At 40.6% G+C, this 25,355-nt stretch overlaps 1 protein-coding gene across 5 annotated transcripts in view; it reads right to left on the reverse strand.

Moving 5' to 3' along the window:
- Positions 1-25,355, reverse strand: part of CALD1 (caldesmon 1) — a 171,422-nt gene that overhangs the window by 126,499 nt on the left and 19,568 nt on the right. For all 5 annotated transcript variants that reach the window (XR_009279084.1, XM_058852848.1, XM_058852845.1 and 2 more), the window contains exon 2: positions 7,894-7,978. The gene's annotated coding sequence lies outside the window, so the exon portion shown is untranslated. The remainder of the gene's footprint in view (positions 1-7,893; positions 7,979-25,355) is intronic.

The raw sequence follows: 25,355 nt of genomic DNA on the forward strand, positions 1-25,355 counted from the left end.
TCTGCATGTAGCAATGCCATTAATATTTAGACCACAGCAGGAGTTAGCAAGTCCTTTTCCAGAGCCCAGACTCCAAACCCAGCCCTCTCCTAAAGAGGATCTAAGACCTGGGGACAAGTCAGTCCTCATCTCTGCTCCCCCTCTGCACAGGCAGCATTTTTATAAAAAAATAATTACTTCTTTTTGGGGTAAGTTGGAAACACTTCAGGCAGGAGTTACATTTAGTTAAACATTCCCATGTTGTATGTGTCACTGGCACCCAAACACACCTCTGGCATAACCAAATCCATAATAGAACCTAATCTGGTTCTGTCAGGTCAGGTTGTTGCCAACAAACAAAAAAACCCAAGGCATCTTGCTGAGTATTCCTGTATCTGCTCACAGAGCTCAACCCAGTCCTGGTGCTTTAGGATTAAATCTGGGAAAGGTGCAGATAGGTAATTCAGTAATGAGTGAATTAGCTGTGGCAGAAAGAATTTCTGCTGGGGCTGCTCAAAGCCAGCCAAAACAGAGGCTGTGCTTCCCACAAGTGCAGTGTGGGTGACCTTTGTTTCTGTGCCACATTCCCCTGCCACAATCTCCCCTCTCCCTGCTCCTGTTCCTCTCTCTGGTTCCAAATATGTCTTAATCTACTCAAATACAAGTTCTGTACAGCCTTTTTTCTTTCATATTCTTTACAAGGGGTCATTCGGGGCGGGTTGCTTGCCTGGGATGTTCTTCTGTTTGAACATTTTATGTGCAAGTTGGACAGTGTAGAGAGGAGCCATTTAGATCCAAATCAGAGCCTCCTCTGTTCCTCTCCTAGCTCAAGTTGGATCAGACTTCAGATGAAGTAGTGCCAACAATTCAAACTGCACTCAGAAGATTTTAGCTGGAATATCTTCTGGACAGTAGCCGTTCTTGGGAAGTCCACCTAATGCCAAAATTCCATAGAAATGCTTCCTGCATTGAACTACAGCCCTACAGCAGAGCTCCTTCTTGTAATGGATCTAAAACAGAAACCAACAGAAATGTTTCCTTCTTCATTTCCCTTTAGTGGATCCAGTATTGAGGCTGCATTTCCATTTATTTTGTTTCAGTGTGATGTGGGCATGAAAAAGTCATGCATAATCCCTTCTCTCCTACCCCAAGAGCTCATGCACCTTTGCATGCCCTCCTTATAATTCTGAAATACTCCATGAACCTTTCAGTCCTCATCCATGGCTCCAGTCTGCAGAGAAGCCTCCACTTGGGCAGTAATTTTCACATGAGTGGTTTTGTGCTTCCAAACACCAAATCCCACAACACAGTGGAAAATTCAACTATCACTGAGAAAGATTTTTTTTTCTCAACTGCTTATCCTCAGCCACCTCAGAATATTGACTTCCAAATACAAACTTATCTTACCAAAACTGTCAATCATGAATGGCTTTGTGCAAATTTCTCAGCTCACAGAAGCAGAACTGGACCTGGTTAAAGTGACTGCCCATGAGAGAGCCTGGATTTCAGCTGTTACAATCCTCAGACCCCCAGTGATATTAGTATATCACTAATAAAGACCTGGTCCTCACAAATTAACATCATGAACGTTACTGCACTGAAAACTTCACCAGATTTGTATCTTAAAAATGATGGGCAGAGTTGGAAGTCTGCCTCCAGCTGCATCTGCTTCATGTAGGTTTTTTTAAACCTGCTAAATCCATATGCTGTGCCAGTGAGGGGATTTACCAGCCTGGGTTCAGAAGAATCATTTGTGATGTGTCTTAATTTGTAAAAATAATATTTTATTCTCTCTGTGCCTCACTCCTAGCTCTGCTGCAATTTTATGATACTGCATTCAATTTGTGCTGATATAAACATGCCTAAATGAAAGGCAGGCTTACTTCCTCTTCCAGGCCTGTCAAACAAATGTATTCTTGCTTGTGCTGGTCTCTCAAACTAAAAACTAACAGCAGGGCAAATCAACAAAGGAAACTTGGACATGTTAAAACCATATTCTCAGTGGGTCTCTAGTGAATTTTGCAGAGGTTACACTCTATATAAAGTTCATCATTTTCATTTATTCATTTCATTCATTGTTTCCTCTTCTTTTAGAAAACAAATCATTAGACAGAAATGGGTTTTTTATTGATGGCCCTCCTCAATCTCCACAAGCCTGGACAGCAAAAGCTTACAGGTCATGTAATGTGGTTTTCTGCAGCCATTTGCCCAAATATTTTACATTGCCACTTCTTTATATCTTTCAGATCATGCACAGACTTGAATCAACTCTCACAGCCTCACCAAGTGCAGCTACTTCAGTGTTATTATCCACTAACACAGACATGAGAGCCAAGCAGGCAAAGGACTTGTATAAAATCATAGACACCATCAGCAAAAAGCTGAAAGGTCAGAACTGGTGTGATAATTCCAGCACGGTGCCACCTTGAGCTACAACCCACAGGCGTGGTTTCAACCATTTTTACATCTTTGAGAAAGGTCATCAAAATTTGTAATTTAAAAGCTTAAATTTGGCCTGTTTTGTTCGTTTTGTTGGGGGTTTTTTTGTAGTAGGCATCAAATAATGTGTGATGTGGTAGCAGAAAGGGTCCATGAAACAACATGAAATGAACACACACGAGGCAGAAAGGTGATATCCCAGCTCTGTGATGATCACACCTGGAAAACTTCATTCAGCTCTGGAGAACTCATTTCCTCAAGGACAATAACAACCCAGAGGAAAACCACAAGAGAGCCATAAAAGTGTTAAGCAGAGAGGGACTGACTTACAAAGAGTTTAAAAAAAGCTATGGATTCATCAAAGAAGTTTTAAGTAGGGGATGTGACAACTGGCTGCAAGTGTTAGAACATTAGAAAGGACAGAGAATCATCTTGGTGAAACAAAAGTTTACAGCTACAGGGAGCAGTAGTAAAATAAAAATTATGAAAACACTGGTCAAAAAAGGTAATTTTAATAGCAAAATCTATTAGATTAGATTAGTAGACCTGATAATATGCTTAACCAACACTTCTGCTTGCCAAATTCTCAACCCTTTAGACCATAAAAGTTGTCAGCTAAATACTGAAGACTTTCTATTTTGGAATTTCTCCTGTGGAATATTCTATCCCTTGCTGGGGAAGCTTCAGACATTCTCAGCCCTGAGGAAGCACAGATAGGTCAGGCCCATTGCTCTTGCACCACTCCCAGGTAGTTTGGCTCTGGATAAGCCAGGCTCAAGCAAACCTTGAGAGCCACCAAGGCAGAGTTTTGCCTTCCCCAGCCTTGGGTAAGCCAGGGAATGGGAATGCTCATGGCATGGCCAGCCAGGCTCACCTCACTCTGCTCTTTCATCTGAATAACAGCACAATACTGGGATCTGATTTCCAGGATGATCCACATCTAGGGGTGAAAAGCACAAGGGAACCGCAGACTTCGCTGTAACAACATCCTTTGTCTTGAGAAAAGCTCTTTTTTTTCCCCCCCCATTGTCCATCAATGAGAATTGTTGAAGGGTTCTTATTCTATCAAACCTGCCAGTTTTTAAGCAAAGCAGTGCTGCCTACTCTATAAAATATGAGCACAGGCAGTAAGAACATCTTTGTTCAGCCCATTGCTGGCTGGCCAATTTCCACGTATCCTAATATGGTTACGAAAATGACTGGAGCCCAGAGCAGAGTGCCAAATTTAACAACTCTGCCACAGAGCCCTCTGCTCAGGCTCACTGTAACTCCACTAGCAGTGCAGCTGCTGCCTGTTGATGTGAACTGGACCAGAATTGTGCTCTGCAGAGCCTCTTGTTGTCCCTGCCCTGCCAGGGAAGGTTGGGGCTCGCTGCCGTACAAGGCTTTCAGGGACAGAAGCTCATTGGAGGGTTTCCCTTCTTGGGCTAAATATATTGAGGAAATCCTGGGTATCCCGAGGATATAAAAGAATATGCACTGCATGAGGCACTCTGGGTTTGTGTAAAAAGCAAGATTTTCAAGGGCTCCAATAAAAAAAACACTTTTTCTACTGTTAATGTACATCTGAGAGGTTTTACTCTTATCAAACCTATACAAAGGGCAGGTATCTTCCTCTCTGTTTTGCTACTACTGCCATTTATGAAACTTGGCCAGCTGCAGGCTGCTTACCTGCCCCTGAGCCCACTGCAAAATGAACATTGCCCACTTGAGTTACATATTTGCATTTCAGTTCTTGCAAATTTCACTGGGCAGCAAGTGGTTTAGGATTTCCGAAACGGGCGACAAAGTAAATGAATGACATTATTGAGGTCGGTCTTCAAGTCACACTTCAGCCTTCCCACTTAACTCTCCTTTGCAGTGCCACCAAAATCATTGCACAGCCTGATAACAGAGATTTGTTGACAGAAGAAAAGGGGATTATTGAGTTTCTATCAGTGAAACAACTCACTTCAGGCATTAAAAGAACAATGCTACCTTGATTATGCAAAAGGCTTAGCTGGCCTCTCCCAGATCATTTCCTATGAGATCATATGCAGACTTGGAAACAGAAGGGACTGGTTTCAGGAAGTTTGGAAGCCTTTTATGGATTATATTAACAAGGCACAGGCTGTTCCCTAAAACTGATTGTACATCAAATTCCACTGCAGCCACATGCCCTTGGCTGGAATGCTTTAGCATAAATGATAGTACCAACAGCCACCAAAAAAAAAGCAGCTATTCTGTCATTTAATCTCTGTGGGTTTTGTTTTGGTGTGTGTTAATTTGTTTTGTTGGTTCAGCTGGTTTTTCTTTTTTTTTTTTTTTTTTAATTAATTTTAATTTTTTGGGGTACAGATAGCATACAAAAGGTTACAGTGTCTCTTCAGTTCTCAAAAGTTTTGAGTATCCTACAGAGTCCAGCTATAACTTTTTAAAGAGTTAAATACCTGTCTTACATCAATAGAAATAAATGTTCAACTGCAAGATTCTGGAATGATACCTAATAGCTATTAGCAGCCAGTTTTACTTTTTCTTCTCTGGTACCTACACAAAAGCACATCAATGTCTGAAAAACACTTTTTCTTGCTATTTGAGGTCTCAGCTACTACCAAACATTTATTATTTAGTATTTACCAGCAAACATTTTCCAGCCAGTTCAGTTACTGTACATTTACTCTTGATACAGGAAATCAGAAAGCAAATGAAACACTGCATTCCTTCTCCAAGAAATAATGCTGTACACTTATTTTGCAGAATTTTGCTGCTAGGCATTATTTTCCTGGGGATGCAGGTGGGTGGTGCAGGTGCCTGGAGTACACCAGGGCTGTCCAGTGGTCCAGCAGTCTTGTGAGGCTGCAAAGACACCTCAGATGCTTTGTTTCTGTTTGCAAGTGTCACAGCACTTAGGGAGGATCTGGCCTTCAGGCTCCTCAGCAAGGCTTTGGTCTCACTTGGGTTTCATGTTTACTCTTTGGTGGTGCATAAATTGCACTCTGAACTTTACAAGACAGTGTGACAGACTGGATTTCACTGTGGGAGGCAAACTAACCAGTTCATGGAATTAGATAACACTCACCCATTTATTAGCAATGACACCAGCAGATTTAGCTTTCAGCAGAAAGTAACAACATTTTCAAGCAGCTTCTCCCTAAGAAAAGTTATAATCTTCCCTCCTATTTACAAATGGGGGAAGAGAGGTGTGGATAAATGAAATTCAGCTCTCTGTCCAAGCCCAGCTGGTCAAGAGCAGCACCAGGTAAGTTCTTCCCCCTTGGGGTTGTACTTTTCCCCTGCCACGGCTGAAGAACCAAAACATTTACCATGAACATTCCCCCCAGCATTAAACTGCCATCCCTTACTGGAAATAAGATATATTTTGGTTCCTGTTGGGACTGGAGAGAAATAAGAGAGGAGTAAAAACCTCAAATTTATTATAATTATTTGCTATCTGTTTAATAATGGTGTTCTCTCTGCCAAAGAAGGTGCAACAATTAAAAGACAGCCACTGCCTTTGCTTAGTTTGGGGAATAACTATCCCTGATACAATCTCCCAGGAATCCACCCTCACAGCCTTGCCCATCACTATTTATAACTGAGTAAATATTAAAGGATTCACATCTTTTGCCCTGAAAAAACAAGACCTTTGGCCTTAAAGTTTTTTTGGAAAGTGTTTCAGAGAAAGCTGCTGCTCTGCAGCAATGTTTCCTTCCATTAAAATTCCCTCTTAAAATATATGGCCCAAAGGAGCAGCACTAGACCTCAAATATACCACAAATATGGACAAGTCTCCCTGCAGGCATTTGGAGGCTGGGAATTTGCCCAAAACATTATCCTTCAAGAATTAACCAACCCTCTGTCAGCACGGTTAACAGCCCCAAAAAACACCAATTTACTTTGACATGCCCTTGTCAGGGCAGCTCACTAATTGAATATTGCCCTGTTTATCACTGCTTAAGGTTTAATTATTCCCTAGGACTGAAACTGGAGCCTTTATAGATCCATGTGCAAATAAAAAAAGAAGTGTTTGGGAGCCAATATTGCCAAGCAAATTCAGTTTTAGGTTTCTATCCTCCTGGCTTCATCCTGGCTCACCCTGCCTCTTCTTTCCCTCATCTCCTGACACAACCTGCGATAACCAGGGAGCAGAAGAGCAGGCAGGGTACAGCTGACCACATGAACTCTGTGCTCAGGACTTTGCTCTGCTTGGCCACTTGAACCTGCCTGTGAACACCAGAAATGAGAAAAAAGGTGATGAGGAAACAGAACTGAGAGACACAAACTCACTAAAAGTGAATGCAAGAGCCACCAGCAGTACCACATGTGTGGCCATAAATTCTTGGGATGTTTACAAACCTTCCCCTCACAGGAAAAGCTCAGGTCATGCAAGACACAGCCCCTGATAGCGACAGCCACCCCAGAGTGGTGCTCAGCAAGCAGAGAAACGCTCCAAGGCAAGTCCTTTCCTCACCTCCCCATCAAGGCTGGCTGCTTCACTTGACATTTTGCATCCTTTTTGTTTTCCTTAGCTTTCACCAAGACTAAAACTTTACATTTGTGTTACTATTTTATATAAATATATAAATTCCATCCTTTCAAATCGGAGAATTTGCTGCACATGACATCATAACCTCCACCTGTGCAGCCAGAATTCTGGAGTTTCCTCACTCACAGCAATTTGGTCTAAACAGCAATTATAAAAAAAGTGCAGCCTGGGAACATTTATTATTATTATTATTACCATCATTGCTTAGCAAGACTCCTATCAAGTGCTGAAGCAACAATCTTTTGAAAGGCAAATTTCCTCCCACCTGGCAAGCAGAATTTTTTTTATTTTTACATGTCCCTATCAAACTAAAACCAGAACACCTGGGGGAATGGAGAGTCATTGACTTCACTGGCACACTCAGCAACATTATTATCTTAATGACACATAATGGTCTCCATATTCATAAACTTTCACCCAAGGAAAGCCTGGAGAGGCTGTTGAGCTGACCTCATTCCCTCAGATGACCACGTGTAGGGTTAATGACAGCGACACAGGAGTTAGACCTTCCCAAGGGAAAAAAAAAACCCTTTTCCCATTCAGGTCACTTCCAGGAACCAGGAGGTGAATATGCAGCCACAATATGGAAAAATTTCTCAGTGTTTTAGGGAGCTAAATTACCATGCACATACTTATTATAATCCTTAGTGTGCAAAACACTGGGAAAAAAAATGGGGAAGGATCGGGGTGGAAAATTCCCAAATAAACAAGTAATTTCTGGCAGTCAGTTTGATCAAGGACTACCACAAAGTGTCTTCTAAATCAGGCTGATCACTAACCCAAAACAACCTCTTTCCATACCAGACTTAGAGTTTCAAAGGAAGATAAGCTAACACCAAAGCGCAGCTGGTGATAGAAATCTGAACGAAATCAACTGAACAAAATACAGCTCCAGGTAAAACAAAAAAAGGCATGAAAAGCATGAAAAAAGACACATGCATGTATCTCACCAGATGTGATGCCCCTGAGCCTGGAAGATGCTGCCTCTTCAGCTCCCGAGGGATTCTCTGAGTATCCCAATGGTTATCACAGGCACTGGAAAGACAGAAGTGTTTACGTCAGGGATTGAAGAAGGCACCAAAGGCAGAAAAGTTTTGCAGTTCAGATGACCTAGAAAGCAAAAGAGATCTTGATGCTTGCTGCAGTTGCTGGATAAAATTGCACCATTGGCTAAGCTGATTTGCTGCTGCTTTTCTTTTTCCAGTGGCTCCTGTGTGAGGAAGAAACCCCCAAGCAGGAAAAGGCAAACTACTCCATCCATCCCAACTCCCACTAAGGGAAAAGAGCAGCTTCCACTTGCAAGGAAAGCTGCTCCATTCACCTGATCCTGCTGCCAGGGCTGTAACCCAACCAACCACAGCATAATGCAACCCTGAGAACATCCTGGGAAGCATCAGCCACAGAACTCAGGATTTTAATATCCAAACTGCACTGATTAATATGGAACCAAACCTGATTATGCCCCCATTAATCACTTCAGAGGAAAAAAAAAAAAACAAAAAAAAAACTAAAAAACCTGAGGGAATTCCCTATTTCTTTTGGCTGTAGACCAGCACAGTTTCTTGAGTGCTGGCTGCCTCCAGTCAAAGATGCAAAAGCCTTTGGCTGTTTGTGCAGAGCTGCTGGATTGCATTGCCATGGGTTTCAGTGAGGGGTTGTTTGTCTGCCTGTTCATGTGCTTTCACTGCAACAGTGGCAGAGCAGCCACCTTCAAGCTGGGATAAATGATAATTTAGCATGTGGTGAGAAAAAACTGCCTCAGAGCCACGCCTCAGAGGAAGAACTGGAGGGAGTTCTTGGGAGGATAAACTCAGATCTCCAGTTTGGAGTAAGCTCAGCCAGCTGGAAAAGCTGCTCAGGGGCTCTGGTGACTCCCATCCACTTCCATGTACAGAGGCAGTAAAAAAGACAAAACTTTCAAATGGTCATATATTCAGAAAACAAAAGGCTGGAATTACAAGGTGTGGAGAAATTTTCTTTATCTGTTAAACCAGGTGAAGAAAGATACCAAAAGCAAGCTGGCTTCACAAACAGCTTTTAATTAGACAAGTTTACCTTCCTACCTAATCAACACAATCAGCAGGTGGACTTAAGAGTATTCATTAGATTCATTATCTTAAGCAAGAGATTCGACTAAGCCCTGAAAAAATACATCATGCTTTTGCAAGTGACAGTGCAATTTTGCACCATTTCTTCTAAGTCCATAAGCAGTGTCAGTAATTTAGTGTCAGGGGCAGCATTTGCTTATCTTAGAGAAGTTTGAGGAGTTTGTTTCAATTTTATACTCCTGGCCAAAGGGGGTTTTTGAAGGTAGCAGGTGATGAAATGAAGAGGGAGTCAAAGTCTGCTCCACACGTGCTGCACCATGGCTAAACACAACTGGTACCCTGTTGTTTTACAAAAACAACAAACACCTTTGCTGCCCTGAGAGCTGCCAAGGCAGAAAATCACGGCTGTGACCAGCTAAGATGGCAATTCCTCCAGGAAACTCCGTTCTGAACCTTCCCAAGGCTGTGTCATAGCAAATACTGAAGAATCCAGGTTTTCCCAAGGTTTGCCAAACCCAGCAGAACTGGTGAAAGGAATTCAGGTTCTCTTTGTGCAGTGCATAAATCCAGATTACAGGACTATCTCAGCCTTCATAAAATTCCCATTAAAGTCAATTGCAGTTACGTGTTCTAATCCAGAGGAAATCCAGATCTCTCCTTCCACCAACAAAATGCCAGACTACTCCAATCACTAACAAAATCCAAGGACTGATGTGCCATTCAGGAGTCACCTAGCTACATGAAGTGATCCAGGCCTTTCAAGTAGAAACTCTGCTTTAACTTACTGCAGCCATGGCAGAAAAGATCATTTACATACAGAGAAGAAAATATAAATTCAAAGGTGCAATATAATTCAGTTAAACACTTCAAGTTGTGTAACTCCCTGACTGCTGAGATGTTCTGCAGATAAAGCTCTGAAGGTGGACATCAGTGTTAATCAGAAGAACATCTTGTTTTCTTTCATTCTTAGCCTCCTGTGATGCTTTAACACCAAGCTGTGAGTGCTCTCATCTCAGGGTACTTAAGTGTTCTCCTCCCCAAGCAAACAAGATTACTCACCTTCTTTAAGTTAGGCACACTTTTGTTGAGGCAGAGCCAAAACACACACACAGGCACATGTTCCTGACCAAGGACATTGTTTTTCTTTCACGGGCTGTTTTTACTCTCTAGTCCTAAGCACAGCACTAAAAACAACTTTTTTAAAAACTAATTCATTTTGCCAAATATCTTCAAGAATTCCCTATTGAAGCAAAACTCACAAATGTATTTCAGACCTTTTCCAATGTCATGATTCTATGGTCTATCAAGTGAAATACCATGAATGAGCAAATGCTGACAATTAGACCTGATATGAACCAGATTAATTTTTTAATCCACTTGCTGATATACTTCTATACTGTTTCATACCATATAGCCTGCAAAATATCAAAGCCAAGGGGCACCAATAACTAAAAAGCTTCTAAATAAGTAATAAATTTAATTATAATTTATTATAAATTATTATACATCATATATGTTGAATTATAATTAATAAAATTAATCTATTTGGTTCATACTCAAGAAATCTCTGGATGGCACACACAAAGGAAAGCTGAGTGCAATTATCTTGCACTTGGTTCTTGAAAGGACCACTAAGTGCAACACAAATGAATTTACCTTATTCTCCACCTCATTATTTCTTCAATCTCCTTCAACAGATAATCTCATCACTATATTTACTTACATACTGATTAACTAATTACCAGGTGGGAGAAACTGGGGTGTGAGTACCAAACCCAAACAGATGTGGAAATATAAAGTTTCTCTTCAAGGAGTCAATACTGTCTTTCATAACTTTATAACTAGAGATGGTTACTTCTAAAGAGAGCAGTAGACCATTAAACATTTTATAAGCATACTGAAATCCTGGGTTTTCCATCATTCCTCTCCAATGTGAAATTCTGTGCTCTGTAAGAAGGGGAAACAATCATTCCAGGGAATGTTTCTCACCGAGGGCAACCCTCATAGCCCTGTTCCATGGGGTTAATTTTGGGAACACTGAGATGGTAAAGCCTACATTAGCAAACAAAAACAACAGCACTGAGGGCTGCCTATTTCCAATCTAGTGGGAAAAGCTTGATCCTCTTCTCCATAACCTGGACAAAGAAACAAAATGCCAAATTTCATTGCAACACCCTGGAAATGGCAAAGCCTGTGAAGTTGAGGACAACTCTCCATGTTTAAAACATTTAAAAACCTACAGCAATCAAACCTGGATTTCTGAACATCTTTGGCACTCTGGCTCAGGACTATTAAAAGCAGGAGGCATGAAAAGCAGCCAAAAAACCATACCAGGTATGGCACTGGTTCAGAGGAAAGCATTAGATGTGCTGAATTTCCCTGCTCCCTAAAAATTCTGGTTGCAGCAGTCCCCAGGGATTACTTGGCCTGGTTTTATTCAGCCCCTGGGATCAAAAGACATTACAACCCAAGTGGATCTGGGCTGCAGACATTTCAAAGGAGACAAATGGCAAAACAAAAAAAAAAAATCTCTTTCAGTGCAACCAGAACCATCATCTCCCATTTACAATCACCTGTAGAGACAACGTGAGAACCACCACCCATCACAGACAGCAGCACCTCTCTGGTGTCCTTATAGCAAGCAACCCACAGCCCAAAAACACATTTGAAATGTTCTGTAGGGTCATCCTCAGACTCAAATTCACAACTCTTCCAGCTGACCGGGCTGAGGACTGAAATTCGACAGGAAGCAGTCACAGGTCGCAGCTTACAAAATTCTCATGTGCTCTTGAAAATCTCCCTTAAAGTTTTCCATTTTTCATTTTTCATAGGCTTTATATATGGCTGGTTGAAGGGACATAGTTAAAATGAAAAGAAAAAAAAAAAACCCAAAACCAGTAATACCAGGGTTTTTTGCGAGATAGATTCTTTTACACTATCATTTTACCTATAAAAATAAGTCCCTGAGTTTCTCCTCTAAAGCAGTTTTGACTGCTACTTGAACTAGGGCAGCAATTGTTGTTTTTTTAAAGTACTTTTCCCTTCTGCTGAGAAAAAGCACAGTTAGGCACAAGCCTTGCTCAAAATACAGCTTTAGTCCCTTTCATGACTCACACATGAAGCTGAATTCCTGAAAATTTGAGTTAACAACAATTTGATGACAACCCAAGGTGTGATATTGTAACAAGGAAAAAAAAGTAAGGCAGGTTGTGCTGTTTCCTTGTCAGCATCCAGAAACACAGCATTCATGTGACTGCAGACAGAACAATCTTTTAAAGTCTGGGTTTAGACATTTTTGGTTTATACTTCCACCACCCACCTGTCTATCCTCCTGCCTCTAATCAATTATCAACGTAAACATTGGCATTTTATTTTAAAAAAATGGCTTTTTGAGGATACTTTAATTCCTCCACATATTTACTCCAAAGAAGGACATGTCCTGTTTTTACTTATTTTTTTCCCCCAACATTTTTGCTCTGTGTTTTTCTTTATAGGAGACTGAAACAGGGAAATTCTGTACATTTTTTGTGGGACAACTGTATTGGGCAGAGAGCCATTTCCTCAGCACTGAATTTATAGCCCAAAAGAAAACTCTGAAGAGATGGGGTTTGTGGGACAGAGGTTTTGTTTGGTTGGGTTTTTTTCTTCTTTCCTTAAAACTGCAAAGCTTTTTTGACAGGTTTGTCACCAGGCTCACCAAGGAAAAGAAGAATTTAAAGAATTAAAGATCTGAAGGATTCAGTCACACCATGCTGAACACACTCACCTACACTCCAGTCCCTGAGGTTATTAATTCCAACTTTGGTACACACCACCAGACTCACTGAGAGCTTCCTTTAAACTACTGACATATTATGTTAGAAATGTATAATGTAAATTATATTAGAATTTATAATAAATACGCTATAAACCACATAATTTTTACTTCACCACTCATTTTCTTAACTTAGTTCTCTTCAGTTTCAATGTGTGTGTGGATGCAAGGAATAAAATACAGGCCAAACAACATTTTGCCTGGACTGAGACTTTGCTACAAGGCTAAAATTGAGCCTTTTTTCCAAAAAAAAAGAGGTTTTTGAAACAAAGGCTTTCTCACAGGCACTGGGAGGACAATTAGAGTTCAACAAGGGGGAAATGGACTGAGCATCAAACACTTAATTTTGACAAATGCTGTGTTGATAGCACAGCACATCTTCATGACAGGCTGAGAGCTGGATGGGACTGAAGGTGGGAATATGAAGGCACAACACAATCACAGAGCTGTCAAAGCCACACATTTAGAGGTAAAATCCCAAGATAAGGCAGCAAACGACGCAAAAAATAATGTGTGTGTCAGAAATATGGGAGAGAAAAAAACAGAAACAGCAAATTACATTTTATTAACAAAATTCTAACCTTAATCCAAACCCCAAAACTGAAGAAAGTTTCTTTTGGGACATTTTAGTTGAAATATGTTTGGGAAAATGTTGGAATGAGCCACTTGAAAAAAAAAAAAAACATAGTTCCAACAAAAAATACTGCATTTTTGATTTGGTAGGAGCCTGTTTTATTCCACAGATTTTAAGACATGTTTAAGATTCCACAGGTTTAGTATTACATCACTGATTGTTCATAATGAAATTCCAGGCAGTAGCAAAAAAAAAGGATTTAATGATAGTACCACACAAGATATGGATATGGGGCCCTTTGAGCAGATTTACTGGCAGGAATGTTGAATATGGGTTAAAACAACATTGTTGTCTGGTTCACTTGTGCATGCTAAAATGTCAGGTGACAGAGCACAAGTTTTGCTATTTCTTGAATCTCTCTTCAGAAGTTAATCTAATTCTACCCTTTGCTGGATTTTTCAAAAGATTTGTCATTGACAGCTCTGTGATACCGTCAACTGTTGTAAAAAGTGGTTTTTTTCTGCTTTCATATCCCATCCATCTCCGTGATGAATAATATTTTGATGGTTTTTGTAACATGTTTGATGTTAGTTGGGCTGGGAGATTAATTCCCTTCAAAGCTCTTGGCTGGCATCACCACCAGTTTGGTGCTGTCACAGGAATTATTTTTCTTTTTCGTGCTTCGTTTTGTCAGAGTGACAAAAGGGAAAATGATGCCAAACTCCTCTGTAAAGAACTTTGAAAAAGCAGTGCCTGGCAGCTTGATCATAAAGCCATTTTGCACTACAAAAATAAGGTACCTTTCAAAGATTTGTTTGAAAATAAATACGAAGAAAGCCACTTGACACCTTGCAGCTAACACAGGGTTGAAAGGAATTCAGAATTATCATCTATTTTCTGCAGGTAGATAACCTGAGTCTGGGAGAGGTGATCTGTTGGAGTCCAATACCATAAAAACAGGCAATCTTTGTACAGGAAATTTTATGAACTCCAGGGTAACAACACTTGCCTTGGGACTAAATGAGAGTTTGATAAAGTATCTCAAACTGTTGCTTTCATATTTTCCCAAGAAATAATTCTGATTAGAGCTCTTCAGTTTCATGTTTTTTATGCCAGAAACAGATAAAGAAATCAAAACATTGCAGGAAAAACCAAGTTTAAAAGAAGTCTGGAAGAATGAATTTGAGGAAATTATCCGGAGATTATTTGATGAATAATCCCAGGCTGACATTTGAGGGACAGGACAAAACAAAATAAACAAATGAGCTGCTGAAAAGCTGCTCCTCCTTTGAACACAAGGATGTTTCGTGGGTTTCCATGTCCAGGGCATCAGAAAAACCTGAGCTCACAGCAGCTTCTCCCATCAGGGTCTTGACAATGCTGATGAGATTCACAACTAAGAAGGTGCTTCCACCCAGTGGAGCTGCTCCTCACCCTTGGGAGACAAGGAAAGCACACAGCCCCACTTGGATCCTGCAGCTCAGGCTCCCACACAACCCAGTTCCCATTTTGTGTGAATTTCAGGTGAGCACAGCACTCAGATCATCGTTATTTAGCTTATTATAGACACAAAAAAATCCAAACTTCTGCTAGAGAAACACAAGTGAACATGCATGAGAACAGAAAGGAGAACACAGCAGACCCCATCTTTATCTCTTCAAACAAGACAGATAGTTTTGGTTAAAAACTGATGTAAGGCAGAAGATATGAATCCCCTGCTAAGCTTACAATTAGTGCCTTGCTGTTTTGTGCAGCTGAACAGAACCCTATCTTCAGATGAATTTTTTTGGAACGCTTTTAATGATTTTGGCTGCCTGTTTTAAGCTGCTGCAACATTTGATTTCCAGGGTAATGACAGCCAGGTCTAAAATACCCTAATCAGACATCCAAGAATCAAGGCCTTTCAAAAATAACTTGGAAAAAACCCCTGCCCTTTCTTTTGGCATCTTCTCTTTGACAGAAAGTGCGTCCACTTGCCAAATTAAGGAGAAATATGAAAGAACAAACAGACCCTTGACCTATAGCCAGACTATTGTTATGCATTCCATGACTGTGTGACAGTGTAAAACATGAATTTAACAAGACTGCTTGGGAGCTTTCTTATTATGCATGCACACTCACTCTGGTGATTTTTATGAGGGTTTTTTTTTTTTTTGTCCAACTGGTCCATTTTACTCTAGAAGAATGCAGTGGTTACATGAAAACTCACCAATTTCTGTGCAGAGCTCTCCCCCCTGCCAACAGTGACAAGTCAAAATAAGTAGGTCTGAAATATTTCTCTATTTGAGTTACTTTATGCTGATGGACACAGCACTCAACTGGAATCAATCCAAAGCATCAGGCATACCAAGATGTGGAATGAAAATGCTCTGCATTTATCCATTAAACATTCACACAGGGTTCACAGACGTAGAATTAGCCTAGGGCACTGGACATCCAGCAATGTATTATGGCCAGAGGTTATTGCTAGAAACAGTCAAGAGCCAGAAAACCAGCCAGTTTGCCAAATCTGAGGATTGCAACTGGACAGAAGCTTCATCATCAGCTTCAGCAGGGCCAAAAACTCAGCATCCGTTTCTTACATGCTAACTTCCAGTTTTCTTAGAAATCACTAGAATGGCCTTCATTTCTTCATTTTAAAGGAACCCCAAACACTTATTCCAACCATATTTTCTAAGTATTTTTATAATTATATAAAGAGCCTAGTCTCAAATAAAAACCTATTCTTAAATCCAAATTCTGTGGTGTTTCATAGGCAAACTGTTTCATGACCTGATCCAAAACTCACTCAAGACTCTTCATTGTCTGACTACTGGAAACAAGTGCTGCTAAATCACACCCTGATATTTTTGTTTGTGAAAAGCAGCCAGGAGCATCCATGTCACAGAATGAAGCTCAGGGACTTCCCTGCTCTGTGGAGCCTCAGACTCCAGCTTTATTAACCTTACTACAGCTCCTTGGAGGACTTCTTTCCATTGGAAGTTATGAAAATAAATGTAAAATATATGCTCACACATCATAAAAGTGAGGTTTTGTTTCATTTTAGATGACGAGATTAAAAAAATTATGCTTTGAAAAACAAAATGAAACTTACAAACCCCCTAAACAATAAAAGGTTATGCGCTATGGAGCTGCTTCTGGTCAACTTCTCCCATCAAAGTGAAAAAAGGCATCAAAAAGAACAAATTCAGCATCTCTGACATTTGTAAACCTCTCTGTATGCAGCAGTTGGATATGTTAGGGTTGTTTTCCAGCTGACAGGAAAAGATCCCAAAAGCTTGTCAGGTAACTAGCCCACTAGTCATGAATCAGGTTTCTAATTTGCCCTCTCCCATTTCAAGTGTAAATTAAGACCAAATCTTCAGGCTCACTGTGCTGCAGTCTTGGTGATCCAAGTGGTGCTTTCTATGAGCTTTGGCACGAAATTCACCTTTGGAAAGATCTTGGAGACCTTTCAGATGAAGCGTTTTCACACGTGATGTGCTGTTATTAATGACACTTCCCCAAATATAAAAAGGCTCCACATTTGAACACGAGATTATTCTTAGTTATAAGTGACCTGGTTTTTTCCCCAATCACCAAACTAACCATGTGCTTGAGAGAGCAGGATCAGCTTTAACTTCTGATTCCCAGATTTCTGAGGATATTTACCAAGAGTCATAACAAAACTCTTCATTACATTGTGCACCCACCAGAGCACCGGAGGGCTTTCCCCACATGACCAATAACAATGTCAATATTGAACTGCCTTACCTCAAAACCAGCACAGTTTCTATTTATGTATAAATGCTAACAGTTCAGAGAAGGAAAGCACAATTTCAATAGATAATTATAAATATAATTCAATATTCAGGAGGCAATCATACCTCAGTTTGCTACACAGTGATGGTCTGTTCAACAGAAACTTGCATTCTCTACTTGCAGACTGAGCTATCCCTTAAATTTTCCATCCTCAGGGTACAATGACAGTTTTTCTTTCTTCTCTGCTTTTAAGACAATGTAGGCTGCAGATTTTCACACTGATTCTCCACAAGGGAGAACTTCCTGCACTGTAAAAAAAGTCTCTCCTGAAGAATGAGTTCTTGCTTAACCAAATTTACTTTGTACAGCAAGAAACTCCCAACAGGCTACAGAACATTTTCAAATTCCAGGGCAGTGAAAGATTATAATCGTGGCTCCACCTCACTGTGTTATAATGAACCCAAGACAATGGAATCTCCCCCTTGGCAGGAGGGACAGGATTAGCCCATGGCTGGATGAGGATGCATCGCTGCTGTCCCAGCTCTACGAAACAGAGCCCGACTGGGCGTGACAGGAACAACACGAGTCATTCACAGCAGCAATTGGCAGTGCAAAACAGCAAAGGGCACACTCAGCCAGAGAGGATGAAGCCAATCCCTCACTCCCCTGAGCCTGCAGCGCTGGAAGATGAAATATGTCGCACAAGCTGGCCAGCAGAGTTAAAATCCACCTGATTTTAAAATTTCCTGGCGCTGGTGTCCAAGAGCTCAAGAAGTGGACTCCATGCTTGGTGGTTGCTGCTGGCCAGTCCTGCTCCTGCAGGGCCATCCTTAACTCTCCCCTGTGATGGACACAGGCATTCCCAGCAGGCAGAAAGATACCTCAGTGCCAAGAAAAGGCAACCCAACTCTGGTGCTCTATCACACCCCAAACGCCGCTATCGTTACTGCCATCAGCCACGGATTTCGAAAATTTGAGTCCCAGTCATCTGCCAGAGGATACAGAGGAAAATCTGAAGGGAATGGTGGGTCTGCCAAAATGTAGGCAGTACTTTACTAGTTAGATAACCCTTTCTCTCAGATCTCTTTGTTATTGCATCTGGGGGAAAGGGAAAAAAACCACAAAAAACAAACATTTAGGCAGCTTTAGTAGTACAATTCTGCTTCTGCTGTCTTAGAGATGTTAATGTCACACATAAATCTTCATGTTTTACTAATGGCATCATATATCTTCCCAGGCATTTCTAATTCACCCCTTGTTGTGCTATCTAAGCACTTTATCACACAGGGTTGCTCTGTGGCAGGTATTAATATTAAGACACAGTGCCTTGTCTTCCGTAGGAAAGTACATGCTCTTATCTAAATTGTTGAGACTAATAACTTGAAATATTGTCCCTGCAAACATACTTGAATGGTGTATATTCAGATAACCAGAGCTTTTTTTTTTCTTCCTCCTTCTCCCCTTCCCTCCCAGAAAGTGAACATAAATTAAGCCTCCACAGGAGTTAACCCAAGAATAAAAATTCCCAGTTTGGAGGCAGGGAAGGATGCTGTCCTGTACCAGGTAGGACTCCCAAGGGTGGCACGAGTCCTTTTATTCCCCAGCAACCCCCCCATGGAGAAACATGAGCTGGGAAACACAGCTGCTTTCCTCCTGGAAGTTTCTCCTCTGCAAGTAAACATTATTGTACACAGTCCCTGTTGCTTAATCCCTCTGTGCCTTGGAACTTGGATACCTGGCAGTTAAATTGTTTTCAACTGATAACTGGCCTAAGGATGCCCCCTCTGCTTATTATTTCTCTGATCCAGATAAGCATTTGGTTTTTTAATCAGTCACAAAGCTAAAAAGAGAGAACATTGAAAAGCCTTACAACTCCACATACTTAATTTAGCCTAAAAGTAATTTCTGGGCAGAAAGGGAAAATTTAATTAACTCTTCTCTATAAAAATGCATAGTAAGATGTGTAGCAAGATCTTATACATTCCTTTGAAGTTTGTCATACATTCCTGAATACCTTTGACAGCCTAAGAAGTTATGTGTCTGCTTCTGATTAGATAATTGAAATAAATCTACACCAAATAAATTCAGATCTCTTAAAAATAAACTGCAGAGGTACATGAACTCTGGAAAATGCATGGAGTACTTCAACCAAAAGGCATTTCTGAAAAAATCAGCTATCATGAAGGAATTTATTTCTCTATTTTCTTTCTTGCATGGGGTCTCTGCAGCTAGTGTCCAAATTTTAATCCAGATTTAATTCCAGTCAGTACCAACTACTGTTATGCGAACTGCAAACCACTGCAGCAGAGGGAAATCATATCTTTAACACTTCCTGCTTTCTCCATTTCACACCTAACAGTGAAATGCTCATTAAAAACAACAGATAGCACCGTGGCAGTCACTTAACTCCAAGTCCAGCAAATATTTGCCTGCTATTTCAACTTGAGACAGCACTGGCAAGGCAGATTGAACCTATAGGGAAGAGCACTGCTTCACAGGGTCAGTTTCAATTCACTGCTTCCAGCCTAGAAACCATCAACCAATCCATGCTGCAATACTGTTTTGGCCAGACTACAAAGCCTGGAAAGGTGTGTGCATATATATATATATGGATATATGGATATATGTGTGTGTGTTATAATATATGCTACAATGCAATATAATACATAGACCCAGACATATTACATAAAATGGAAGGTGGCAATAAAATTGCATGTATTGCTTGGCAATACATGAAGAGAACAAGGGGAATTTAAGAGCACAGCTGGGTAATAGCTGCTTAAAGCCATGCAGCTACCTGAGACTCCAGCAGAGCACACAGGCACCAAAGCTTCCCGTGAAGAGTGGCCACAAACCCCAGTCATGCTGATCAGATGGATCTTATCAGACTCATCAATCAGGGAGCCCTGCCAAGGATTGTGCAATGCCCTTCTGAAATCACAAAGAAGGCAACACACTGTGGGTTGAAGATCCTCATAAACAGTTTACAGCAAGATGACCAAAGAGAGCCACAAGAACACGCTGCAGTTTCAGCTGGGTGACATTTTAGCTGCTGTTAAAATGCTGAGATGGTCTCACACTTCACGCAGCCAGGAACTTCTCTAGAAACACGTTCTCACAGCATGGGGAGATAATATTCCCCTCGTCCTTTATCCTGGGACAGGGTCAGATCCAAAAGCAGGTAAGGAGGGCAAGTTCAGGCAGTGGGATAGCACAGAACGAGGGCTGCAATCACTCAGCCATCTCTCTACATTGCTCAGGAGCAGGTCCAGCCCAAAGCACAACTGGTGATGACAAGATAAACACACTTGTAGAATATCCCAGGCCACCAGCCCAGCACGAAGGTACATGAAGTCATGGAAGCGATGAAGTGCCTGACATTTACAGGGAGACATCTAAAAATGGTGATGAAAGGTGCAACAGAGCAGCCTATGCGAGCACTCACGTGGAAATAGAACTTTGAGCCACAAAAGAGCAAGTTAAAAATGTGTCCTGGAAACCTGCTGAGAAGTCAAGGCTCATCCAACTCAGGGGCAGAGAAAATGGAAGCAGAAGGCCTGGCTGCACAAAAGACCTGACAAATTCTACATTAAACCTGGGGTCTGTCTCCAGCTGACCCAAGAATTCAGGTGAAAATTTACTTCTAAGGGCTCATGTGATGGCAGATGCACCTTCTGTTTCCTTCCAGCAGGTTCACACTGAGCCAGTTAATCCCAGGCAGAGCAGAAGTTTAATCCTCTGCCATGATGTGTCCTACCCAGGACATCAACTCTGCAACACCGACCTGAGGCCAGACTCATAGAAACAGATTAAACATCTTACCCTGTGCACATTTCAGTGCTTTTCAATTAAAAACAAATAAATAATATTTTCTTTTAAAAAGCACAAAAAACAATGTTATCAACAATTTTTTTTTCTTCTGTGCTTACCCCCCCAAAAAACCAAATAAAAAAAAAAATCCAAACAAACATGGAACCACAACCAGACCTGTCACAGAACACAGCAAATCAATGGTGCCTACATACAACTTACAGAAAAATACAAGAGAAACCTTTGTTCCCAAACACTGATGATGAGTGGGAAGATAGTATGGATAACCACCAAAAACTTCTGGAGAGCAGAGAATTATATAAAAATATATGATTAAAATAAATTAAAATATAAATTAAATTTTTAAAAATAAATTAAAATAGAAAAATAGATTAAAATATAAAAATATAATTATATATAAAATAAAATATAAATATAAAAATATATGTCTTGCACTACTTTTTCTCCCCTCAGGACTTTAAAGTGTAGTTATTTGCTTTTGGTGCATACATAGGGTGGGATTTTCCAATCACTTTTTACCATCAGATATGTGAAGTGTCCATGCTCAACAGGAAAAAAATATTTTCCACCAGATGGAGCAGTGCCACAATTAACAAATAGTCTAAATTATACTGAATAACATCACACCTAAATGGAAATACAACAGCATTTTAAATCTGTGTTATCCAGTTTATAACCTCCAACAATGCCCAGAGCTGGTATTTCTGATTTCAATTCTATGACTGTATCATTCCAATCACCTGTAAATCTTCTGTTCATCCCTTCCTACCCTCTTTTTCACTGCATTATTTCAGACTGGTTCTTCAAAAACCTTCCTCTCTCTCATCTCAGACTTGCAGATCCAATTCAATCTTCATTTCTTTCCCTCGCATTTCCTCCCAGTTTCAAGTCTCTTGCTAAATTTTACTGTCATTTCTCATCATTCTTTTCTCTTAGTCCTCCTTAGGACTATTAATGCAAACCTGAAAATGAAAAGAGCTACACAAAAATAATAATAATAAAAATACCCTAAACCACAGAACTCACAAAATTTTCTTTTTCTTTGTAAAACCTGCTTTACTTTGCAACCTTCACAGTTACTTGGGTTTATAAATGCCACAGCAGTCTTCTTTCCCACCCACATCCATTTCTGTGAAAAAAAATACCAAAAAACTCATCTTCCCTGGCTTCTGCAGGAAAGCAAGCATGTAAACAATCTAAAAGGAATGGGGTTTCTAAGGTCCTGTAAAAGTGTTGATCAGCTGTCACTAATTTGATCTATTGATAAATGCCCATTGGAAGACAGGATTTCTTTATTCCCAAAACTCTAAAAACAAAACTAACATGGAAGGCACAGGTAGCTCAAAGTAAATCCATTCCATTCTGCATAAGATATATATAAAGCAAGCATTAAATCACATTTTCTGTTATGTCACTGAGGTGCCTGCTGTCTACTGACACGTTTAGTGACTCGAGAACTCATTTAGCAACGAGATCATGATTAGTTATCAGCTTGCTCTCATTCTGGAGATGCAGCAGAGCAGTACACCTCCCTTATTTAATCTCATTTTTCTCCAATGGATGTGAGTCATTAAGGTGAAGTTGAAGCCACAATAAATCCCAGCCTGAAAGTCTCCCATGAAAGAACCCATCCAGAAAAGCCTCTAGAGTGTTTGCCTTGCTGGGTACCCCCAGTTTCTGGTTCCTTAATACATGGGACCTAAAAAACCATTTTGCAATAGTCCAACAACAGCCCATATGCTCACTTTCCATGCATTTTATTATTATTTTTTATATATTTCATTTTTATAATTTCATAATTTTTATTTTATTTTGTTTCTTGTCTTTCCAGACATCTCTAGATCACTTTTCTGTGACAGCTCCAGACAGGCTCCACAGCACAGTTTATTAACCATTGTAACAAAGTTATTCCTCTTGGGGTTTTAATTAAACAAGCTCAGTATTCTGCTGCAAAACATTTGCACTTCAAGGGTGATCAGAAAGGGTCCAGCTTTGTCTAGCAGCACTTGTGACCCCATGCACACAAATTCCCCAAATCAATTAGAACTCAAGGGGACTTCTGAACTACAAGAAGGAAGTAAAAAAAATAACTGTGGGCTCTGCGACATGAGGCAGGTGTCACATTTTCTTACCACCACCGCCAGGAATCAACCAAACATTGTTCTTCCAGAGGTTCATCACCCTGAGCAGAAAAATGTGTGTCTAATTTACTAGTCTGGTTTCAGATTCCAGCTTTTCCATAGGATTTTCTCCGCTAGAATCACAGAGCCCCTTAGTAGCCAACATCCGTCCCCGAGGAGGTTCCAAGATTTGATTTTTATTAGAGTCCTCTATATTGTTCATACACACAAGATACAGCCCCTCATTCCATTTTTCTTGCTCCTTAATACATGATTTTGGTTTTGGCTGCATTACAACAATTTATCTGAACAGAGCCACTTTATTGAATGGCACAGATTGCACTCTCCAGCTGCCTTATCTTCATCACTGCTCACTATCCCCCCACCCTCCTGATCCTGCTATCATCTGGGCTTTTTAATCTGAATTCTAAGTAGCAGCAGCTGTAGTATCACCCAGTAGCGACTCTCCTTCACTTTTGCACCTCACTTCATTATTTTTTTTCCCCCCCAGCCCCACAGAATTTTCCATTTCTGGAGTTGTGATAACAACAGTCCAAAGAGAGCGGCGCACCCGGTACACGTTTCCCAAAATCACGGCGGAATTCCACGGGGACCATCAGCTCGAGGATCGCCAAACTCAGAGAGAGGGCCAGGCCTCCCCTGCTGACCCATCCCTGTGGGATAATCCCAGAGGAGCTGGGCTGCTTTTCACCCTGGAAAGGCAAGTTTATGGGAGTTACGGGTTACAGCAGTACAGCCACGCTATATTCTGTTGACCTTGGAAATTATCCCACCATTGATTTTATGTACAAAGCTCCCAGGCCCTGCTTCTCCCACCACCTCCACTCTCTAAAAGCCTTTTTAGCTAGGGGAAGTGGGTAAATATTTTTTTTTCTCTCTCTCTCTCCTTTTTTTTCTTCTCCATTTTTTTCTTCTTTTTTCTAATTAATTGTTTTGGAAATCTGAAAAGTACCAGCTAGACAAACGGCAAAATTTTTAGGTATGGGACAGGGCAGACCACAGAATTTCCACAACCACTGAGTAAGTTCAAGCAATCTCTAAAATATCATTCCTGCATGTAATTTGCAAGAATGTGGATAAATGCAAATATTTGATAAGTACTTCTATTTTTCCCTAAGGTTTCAAACACAGCAATGAAACTGGAAGCCTGGAGAACTTGGAGCATTCCCAGTACCAACTGGACACTCTTAACCTCTAAACTCTCCACTATATAAATGTGTCGTGTGTTTGCTGAGTAGATGTTTATATGCACTTCCTGTTTCAGGGCGAACTTTTTAGTTACTGGGAAAAAAAACAGGAGCTCTCCAACCCCCTGGGAATCATTTTCCATTAAAGAGGCTTTGGATAGACTATTTGTTTTTTCAGATTTGGAAAGAAAACCCAAAGGAATGTGTATTTCGAGTATCTTTACTCATTTTACAATAACAGTCCAGGGCTGCATGGCTGGAAAAAAATTGAAAATTTATTTTTACTAATCTACCTCCTGACACCTGATGATGCTTTGCACCAATGGAACACAATTTCCTTAGACATGACCCTGACAGTTTTTCACTTGATCACACAAACAACCACAGTTGTTATAAATGAGCAGCCCTACCAACAGCCTGCATAAAAAAGGCCAACCACCGTGTGAGTTTGAAGCCTGCACAAATCCCTTCCCACTTCCTAACAGCTGGGCTCTTTCAGGGCAGGAGACAAGTCTGATAAAAGCTTCTGTTTGGGCTATTTCTTCTAGAAAGCAAATTAATTTCATCTCAACAGTGCTCATCCAGTACTTCTGACAAGCCAGCTTCCAATAAATTATATTTTTCGAGAAACACAACGTGAAAGATCACGCCAAGTACTGGGGTAGCTCACAATTAGCACATTTTGTCATGACAGAAATCAGAGGATATGGGACAGCCATTAACTGAATGCAAGTCTAGAGGCTTCTTTTTATTACTGCCCTAGGCTTGACAGTAGCAGAGAATCATTGCAGGAAGAATTGAAAACCTAAAAAGTCATAGGAAGGACAGAAGTAAATCAGCAATCTAAAATAAATCAGCAGTTTTAAGGAATTATTCTAGATCACAGCATTCAGGAAAATTCTTAGGTGACCAGATTTCAAAGGGAAGATAAACTGAAAGAAAAGAAGAGAAATTAAGATATGGGTTGGTGATTTCAGCATCCCCATCTGGACCAATATTCTGTCTTTACTTATTTGACTACAGCCAGAGTAAACTGAGTTTTAAAGCATGCATCTGGATTTCTACCAGTGAAAGCT

This window comes from Poecile atricapillus, chromosome 18 (genome assembly GCF_030490865.1).
Source record: "Poecile atricapillus isolate bPoeAtr1 chromosome 18, bPoeAtr1.hap1, whole genome shotgun sequence".
Taxonomy (NCBI): domain Eukaryota; kingdom Metazoa; phylum Chordata; class Aves; order Passeriformes; family Paridae; genus Poecile; species Poecile atricapillus.